General features: G+C 39.0%; 1 protein-coding gene across 9 annotated transcripts in view; it reads right to left on the reverse strand.

Moving 5' to 3' along the window:
• Positions 1–9,091, reverse strand: part of MBD5 (methyl-CpG binding domain protein 5) — a 136,686-nt gene that overhangs the window by 125,885 nt on the left and 1,710 nt on the right. The window lies entirely within an intron of this gene.

Here is a 9,091-nt window from a genome sequence, read left to right on the forward strand (position 1 = left end):
CACCAGAATGCATTTGCTCAAGTGTAAAGCTAACAAATGCTAAAATTTTTGGCAACACATCTGCATTTCTGAATCATTAGGTAGTCAAACTATTTTTTGATTTTGCTTGCATGATGTTGGATTAGAATAATCCACATAAATCAGTAGTTTCCCCCTCACTAGGAATACTCTGTTTACTTCTGGTCATCTGCTGTCAAAAGGATGCATAAAAAACCAGGGAGGTTCAGAAATAAATAACAAAAATGACTTGCATGGGGATTAAAATTCTTTACTCAAGAGACAAGTAAGAAAGAGCATCATCAAAGTAAACCAAGGAATGGTGAGGCAGAGGAGGCATGCTGAGCATTTCAGTCACCCTTTCCAGAACACCATGATGGGATGGTTTTCCTCAGGAAAACTTAAGCATTAAGTCTTTGTCAAAGAGCAGTTTATGCCATGGGTCTGGCAGAACTCCCTGATGCTTTCCTCCAACCAAGATGTGGAGTTTGCAGCCACAAGACAGAACTGAAGTAGGACAAAGAAAAAGCTGAGCTCCAATCATGTAGTTAGCAGTTGCCTAGAGACTTAACTCACAGAAACCTAAACATCTAGGCCAAAGTCCTCCAAGATATTTAAATCCTTCTTCCCTATTGATATCAGTTATCATTTGGAACCAGTGGGGCTTGGTGGCCTGGTGATCTGGACTCTGACAGCTTTAAGCTCTTCCAAGTCTGGGCAGCAACACTGACAACAACATGACATTATTTATATGCCTGACAGTAGAAGGATGCCTCTTTCTTTCCCTGTTCAAATCAGCCTGAGACTCTATTGTGTGTCAAGACTGTGACTAAGCAGCACTTTCTAGTTGATTCTCTGTGTGGAAATATAAGCCAGGAGGTTTGATTTGTGTCTTTGGTAAGACTACCAGGTTTGTTGGGTTTTTTTGTCTTTAAATAGCCTTCAGCTCTTCTCCAAATGTTTGCTTTGTCTCCATCCATTTTCCTCCCCCTCTTCTCTTTGCCACTCACACCCTCACAGAGCTGCTTCACTCCTGACCACCAACCCCTCTCCCCAAAGTCTGCTACTTCCTAACATCTTGCTGCTCATTTCCTTCCTACTCCCAGACCACAAGGCCTCTCCAGAAGCTTGCAGTCATAATCCTCTCTTTTACAGAGAGCAAAACACCAGCTTCCCTTAAAAGAAGTGTACCTGATGTCAAACACCACAGTGAAGTGGTGAAGAAGACTTAGCCAAAGGCAGCACCTTGAAGCTTCAGGGAACTTGCCTCTCTTCTTGCACAAAAATAAAAATATTTCTACCTCCTGATGCATTCTCTCAAGTTCTGAGTTTATTTGTGACAATACAAAGTCCTTGCACTGCTGACACAAGTTGAGCAGCAAGCACTGCTTCCCAGACCATCCAGAAGTTAGTAAGTCCTGAGGCATTTCTACCAGAGGAAAATAAAGCATCTGAGTAAAGCAGAAGTAGACAGTGAGTGAGTTCATGCAAACAGGAGACAGAACAACTCTGGATTACACTGGATGGGATTCATGCAAGATGAAGAAGTAGGAATTCTTTGCAAATTTTTGATGAACATACAATCTAACCTTAAACTACCACCTCTCTTTGGAGGCCTGGAACACACAAGCTGTTTTCAGAGCCCACATTCTATAGAAGTCTCTGCAAACTTTCAAGACAACAAGACCTGGAAGATGCTTTACGATATCTTCAATTGAGGTTCACCACTCAGCAGCAATGACCCAGTTTACATTCACCACCACTACAAAGGACACTTCCACATATTACACATGAATTGTGACCACTGTCTACTAAAACAGAAACTAAGAAGTATTTCATTTTTTCTATAACAGAAGCCAAAAAACATTCTAGGCATACATATACATTCCAGAGCACATAAAGTATTAAAATTACCTGCAATAATTAGCAAAAACTAACTATAAGCACTAACTGTTGTGTTAAATGCAATAATACTACAAATTCCAGTAGCAGACTCCCAACAGTTCCACTCTGGCCTAAGTGTGACTTGGGCTGGTTTATCAAACCCACAACTCAAGAAAAAAACCCAACCCATGGATAAAGTTAAACGTGTTTTTAGTCAGCATGGATAAATATTTAGAGAAAGCTGATTACTAGTTTTTAAATACAAGATAAGATTGTAAACAACAGGTTCTACAAAGTTTATATTATCATTCTCTGACAAAGCAAGTTATTACCCTGATAGTATTTCAGAAAAACATAGTTCCTACACAAAGGAATATCTTCATAGGCATAAAGTATTTTTAAGTTCATTTTACATTAAAAACAAAGACTTAAAAATGTCTTTAAATCTGCTGTTTATTTCTAAATTTCAGGGATATGCTCACTAAGTTCTGCCTCATCATATATCTGCAGATTCACAGCAGACTCTTACATCAGATAATGACTTGAGTTACAAAAAATGATGAAGACTGATTCATAACTGAAGCTTTTCAGAAAAGGAGCATGGGAAACACAACAGCAAAACCCACAATGACAAGAAGAAAGCTAAATATGTAAGGTGATCCACAAGGAATCCACGTATCAGCTGATTAAGGAGCTGTTCTAACCAACCAGTTTTGGGATCATTACATGGTTAGAACTGCTCATTCCCCAACACCTTTGTGAACTTAAAATTCATGAAAAATTCAGGTTCAGGGCTTCACCCAGCACCCAAGGAAGTTAATAAATATTTTAGCACTGACATCAGTGAAAAGAGAATAAACTATTTATTTTTTTTTCCCTTAAGGATTTCATATATAGATTTTTAATAACAAAATATCAAGAGAACACAGATTTTATCGACATACTAAAAAAAAAACAAACAACAAACTAAATCACTTTACATGGCAGTACTACAATACCCCAAATTTCACACCTAACACAAACCAATTTATGAAAAAATAGCAACTTGGCCAAAGTGCAACACAAGGAAGGTGTTACAAGAGTAAGACAACTTTCAGAAAAAAACATCAACACTACCACAGCGAGCACTGCAACTTTAGAGCCAGTATGCTCTGCACAGATGGACAAGCAATTTTTAGAAATGAATCACGCTGCAAATGATTTTACTAATTTTAAAACAGAGGTGAGGAACCAATAGCCTAGAGGCCAGATATGGTTTGCTGCTGCAGTTCAGATGGCCCACAGACTCATACCTGCTTTATTGCTTAATAACACCAAAGCAGACTTCAAGGGAAACCACGCTCCAACAATTCACATCTTTTTAAATACATAAACCTGAAGTTTCGAGTCTGGAATCTATGTTATTAGTTTGCCTTTTTTTTAAAGACACAACATCTTGAGTTACTGTCCACTAAACAGAGCATGTTTGTGCTGCCCTGGGACTTCACAGTCCTCAATGTTTGAATTCTTTTTGACAAGTCAGTGGTACCTTGAGTCTGGATCTATGCAACAGCTGTGGCAGAAGAATCTGGATGCAGAAGCAGCAACCCTTATTTAGGACAAAACTACCATTGAAATCAATAAATGTTTTGCTTTGAAATAATACAGTCCCCAAGTCTCTGCTTTCTCTTCTTTCAAAGCACAAAGCATTTCTGGATCTGAAAAGTGTATGCAGAGTTCTAAACATGAAAAGAAGAAGGGAAAAGAGAAGGTATGGAGAAAGACACAACTCACAGGCCACCCTCTGCTTTGATCCCTTCTGCAATGATCTGCAGCTGCCATGAAGATATTGATATTTAGTAAACTGGAGGCTGCAGCTTTAACTGAAGTTTGCCTGCTATAAACAGTGAGCTGCCTGGCTCTGGCCCCTGCTCTAATACCATCAGCAGAGCAGAGATGGGAAGCATAAACAAACCTTTTAACTAGATTACAGTTTCTGAAACGGCCAAGAAACCCTTCGGCAAGAACTCCTGTGTGACAGAATGTTAAAGGAGGAAAAATATTTTGAAAGAGCATCTGAAAAAAAAACCCAAAAACCCTAATCTTGCCTAAGATAGAATGAATGAGAGTCTTCTGAGGAAAATGACTTCAAGTTTTCAAAGAGGGGCTATCCTTGAGAAACAGGCTCTGATCTTTCAAGAAAGTGTAAAAAGCCAGAAAACTTTAAAACAAATGGTTGCAAAACAGAATGAGATTTTTCCAAAGGCTCTTAAGACTTCAAAACCCACCAAGAAAAGTTTCTGAACTCTGAAATACCAGCAGCTCTCCTATCATCTCACCTTTCAAGTCACCAGGCTCAAGAGCAACATAACAAAACCACATTGCATCACCAATTTATCCCAACATGTCTAGCTCTTAAATCTGAGCCTTCTTTTAACTGAGCTTCTGCCCCATAGAAATTACCAGGGGAGAATGTAGCCCCCCCTCTGCCTTCTGCCCCCAAGCCCATAAAAGACAAAAGGAAGTTCTGTACAAAAACAACACAACAAAACCCAGCTCCCTACAGCTTTCTGACTACTTTGTTTCTCTAATCAGAGGTGCCATTTGCCCACTTTCACTGAGTTTTCACACTAAAGTAGCAGATATTAAAAAATTCTTCCTCTCATCTAGGGGCTGGGTGAGAGGATCCAGCAAAAACTTTTTTTTGTGTGCTTGTTGTCTTCGTACACAGAAGATAAATAAAATTTATCTCCCCAAGTCGACAGCATGCTTACATAAAGAAACCTAAATAGGTGCATAAATCTTCATTGCATCGGTCTTAGAGTAAAAAATTAAATAATTTTCAAATAGATGTAATTCCAAAGCTGACTGGGTGCAAAGACAGATGAAATATAAAGCCAGTGACTTGTTCTTGTCAATGCTACAGCTTGAGTCCTACCAAAACACAGAGATGTATGAAAATATACACGAGGTATACAGGTAAAAGCTCAAAGGATGAAGACAAATCCAAATGTTTTACACACTTTTATAAGGAGTTCAGTTTGCCTCCACAGATAACCCTAAATAATGTGTTGGCAACAAGCTACTGGAGCTTCAAAATAAAGCCTAACGTTGGCAAATTGAAATTTAATTTACATTTTTGTTTTAAATAACAGGCAGTATGAATGGAAAAATGCAGCTCTCTATAAATACATGATATGCAGGGCTACCTTCTACTTGGCTGACTTTTACTTTTCTCCTAACTTAAGTCTACATTTGTTTCCTTTGGCAGGGGGTACAAGGCAACATTATTGCAAGCCTCTCTTTATCTGAACGTTGAGAATACCACCATTTGATCCAACTGGATTTGTTGTGCAAACAATTGACAACTGTTCTGCTTCCCTCACTTGGGAATTTCTCTCCATGAGGCCATGCTACTGATGCTGCAAACCAAGGGGCTTAATATTTAAGATGCTATTTACATTTCAGAAGACTCTTCCTTCAGCAAGTCACCAAAATCATTTGGAATTCAGTGTAAGTGAACATATAGACTGATCAAAAATTATTTTATATATACTTCTTAATACAGAAATAATTTCATTAGCATACCACTTCTGTGTCTTAAATTACCAGATATTGTGACAAGATAAGGATTTTTTCATGCTGCTGGCTTACTTTATTATTTTAAAATATTTTCTGTGGAAGTAATAATAAAAAGCCCAGCACACTGCAGAATTTAACCATATTAACAAATGAAGTCCTCCTCCCCCTTATTTTTTCTTCATAAATCAAGTGAGTAGAAATCTCAGAAAGTATTTTCAGATATTTTATTGTTTCAGCTTTTTAAGTAAAACCTGAAACAGGATATCAGGAAAAAAAAAAATAGTCCCAAACAACAGTGACAACTGCATCTTGAGCATCCCCAGCTCTGCACTGTTCTCTCCAATGCTCCACAGCTCCCAGGCAATGAACCAAGACTCAAAGCCACTCTCCAGGATTTGTCCCTTAGTCATTCCCACGGGAAGGACAAGAGGTGATGGAGTTTTGTGATGGGAACACCTGTCAAGCTGCAGAGAAACCCAGATGAGCAACCCAAAGGTCTATGAATAGCCAGCTCATGGTAATGACTGATTCCTGCTGCCATGTGCCAGAGCAAAACAGCTGAAGAGGTAAAAGGCTCCAAATACCAATTTTTAGAGCCACACATGTGCTTTAAGTTCTGTTTTAAAGTATTTCTTTGGTATACTCCTGCTTGTATATACACACATGTATATACAAACATATATGCAGACATACCAGTACCCTTTGGAGCTTTGTACTAAATGGTTTTGACAGGTTTTACCTCAGTTTAAAAATAGGACAAAGTCTGAACTCCTTTCTAGAAGACTCATCAAAAAATATAGGTATCACTGTAATAAAGAACTTGGAATTTGAAGAGAGGAAAAGAGTCAGCACTTCTAAATTTCTTAACTGCTTTTTATTAGCATCCCACTTGGTTTGACTCCAGTTACATGGCTTTCAGGGCACTTCACTATTTAGCTCTCTCCAATGCTTTTCCCCAAATTTAATGCTTAATACAGGCCTTGGGTCCTGTGCAGGCTTATTTGAAACTGATTGAGCACTATTATTCCACCTAATAGTTCCAAAAATAATTCCAAAGGAAAGCCAGTGAAAGCCTGGCTATCAAACATTTGGTTTCAAACATTTAAATAACTCTTAAACAAGTCATTAAAGACATGAGAGCATTCAAGAGCCTCTCCTGTATCTTTTTTGTTGTTGAAATCAATGGTAAGACTGATACTTACACAGAAACCAATATAGAGGCCCTAAAAATCAACCAAAATCAAGCCCCCACACAACTGAACAAGCTCAGAAGAAACAGAACTCCCCTTTCCAGAAGTTTTAACACTATTTTTAAAAAGAAACCTCAAGCAACTTCCAATATTTGTGTCCTGAGCCATTAATAGAAGAGATTTCTCTCTTGCCAGCTGCTTTGTGCATGTGGTCTCTTAAGCCCCCAGAAAGACACTGACACTGGTGGGGCTCCAGATGGGCACCAGGGGCCACCCACCTGGTCTGCTGCTTCCCAGCAGGAACAACCCTGATAAGCCCTCAGTCAGGAATTGGGTTTGTAGTTATGGATTGTGTTTGGGTTCCTCATCTTCCACACACCAGGAATCACCATGAATAACAGTAAAGGGGGGGAGGATGGAGATAAGCTACCAAAAAACCACAACAACGAAAAGAGAAAACACACCCAAAAAACCCTCAAAAAATACCCCAAAAACCAAAAAAACCACAACACACAAAAAACCCAAAACAAAGAACAAAGTAAACAACCCAGCTGAAAACCAAGGCATTCCATTTTTTAGTGGACTGTTACTTTTGGCAAGATCCTCAGTGCTTTTTAGCAAGGAGAAAGACTGACCCCCCCACAGCCAAAGAAGAATGAAAGGATTGCAAGCAGCAAAAAGTTAAATTATTCAAAGTATTGCATCATAAAGATTCTCTTCAAACATTTGCTTCCCTAGTCTAAATAGAAATTAACACATTTATCTACCAAGACAGACAAGACAGCAAACTCCAAGGAAGGATTGCTGGAGACAAACACATGCCTGGCCTGAACAGCACCCTCATGCCTAGCACAACCTACATTTTGCCATGGGAGGTTCTTCACTAATTCCAAACAATCTCTCTGACTTAGAGTCTGGGAAGACACTGACCTGGGATGCAGGAAAACAGCCATTAATTTTGTCTAAAAAGAGAACTGATTGAAAAATATGCACCAAGTTTTCCTAAAAGCAATTAGCAATTGTAAATACCTATTCATAAAAGCAGCAAATAAAATTAAAAAACCCCAGATCAACACCAAACTGTATTGTCCTTAGGCTGTAACTGTTTATAACAGGTTGAGAAATTTTATTCTTTACTTAGGTTGTTGTGACAGCAGCCAGAGGCCCCCAGTTAGCTTCAGACCCCTTTGTGCTGGGTGCTGCAGCAGCTGCCTCCAACACAGCTCAGAATCCCAGCCCCACCACTGGGTCCTCAGGAGGGACTTCCATACCCAATCCCCCTACAGAAATGAAGCATTTATTAATAATTTTATCTCTAGGATTAAAAGTAAGAAGAGATCTTGAATTATTTTGTCCAGCTTTAGAACTCTGTTAGGGTATTTTACAGAGCAAAGCTTATTAAATCAAATCACACCTATTTTCAACATTAAAACACAAAGAAATTCAAGTGTTAAAAACCCTGTAATAAATCACACATCTCATCAGCTGTAGGCCATGAAAGTTGCAGGCAGATCTGCAGCTCTGTGTACATCAGGAGCATAACCCTGAAGCTGCTTTGAGTTTCCCTGTACAGATGAAAGCAGCTCCATGGTATCACTGGTTAAGAAAGGAAGCACTGGCATGAAAAAAAACCCAACTATGTCCTTTATTCCTGGCTAGCCCTTTGCTCTCCAACTACTTGTCTGTAGTAAACTAACTAAAAGGAGAGTCCCACTGCTGAAGTATGGGGTTTTACACATTGTATCTGCCAATTTTGACAACGATTATCACGTTTTCCACATGTTTGAAACCAAAGTCATCTTGTTTTCAGAAGCTAACAGAAAACTAATGGCAAACTGTGAGAAAAAACTACAGTTATGGCTGCTATCTTCCATTCTTCTTCACAATACTTCAAACATTGGTCCAATTATACTTTTCTCTCTTTCTTCCCAGCCCATCAAATTACAGCTTTCTCACTTTCTGGTTTGATCACAGAATTGGTGCTTCATGCAAGACACACATGTACAAATTAGAAATGGGAGATACCAAAGCATCTTAGGAGAGCTCTTTCTTGTGGGTAGCCTTCCAGCATAAGGCTGAGATGACACAGGCTCTCTGCTGACCACCATTTAACCATGATGCCCCAGCTGAAACACACACTCATGGCCTACTTCAGCCTGCTCCACAGTACTTAATGAACCGAGCACTCAAACCATCATTTTAAAATTAAGGAGGACATAATTAAGTTCCAGAAACAAGCAGGCAACAGCAATTTTTAAGTAAACATCCTACTTCTTTGGAGGACTCTTATTTCAACTCGGCATTAACGCCCAAACTCTTACTTCTGAATTCTTGCAAATCTTTAGGAGGCTTCTTCCAACCTTTCCTCGAGTTAAGCATTTAGTTTGCCTCCTTACATTTTAAGCTCTTTCAGACATCTTGACCTCTTACTTTCCTTTTAAGCAGCAGAAAGAAAATGG

The sequence above is a fragment of the Calypte anna genome, chromosome 7 (genome assembly GCF_003957555.1).
Source record: "Calypte anna isolate BGI_N300 chromosome 7, bCalAnn1_v1.p, whole genome shotgun sequence".
Taxonomy (NCBI): domain Eukaryota; kingdom Metazoa; phylum Chordata; class Aves; order Apodiformes; family Trochilidae; genus Calypte; species Calypte anna.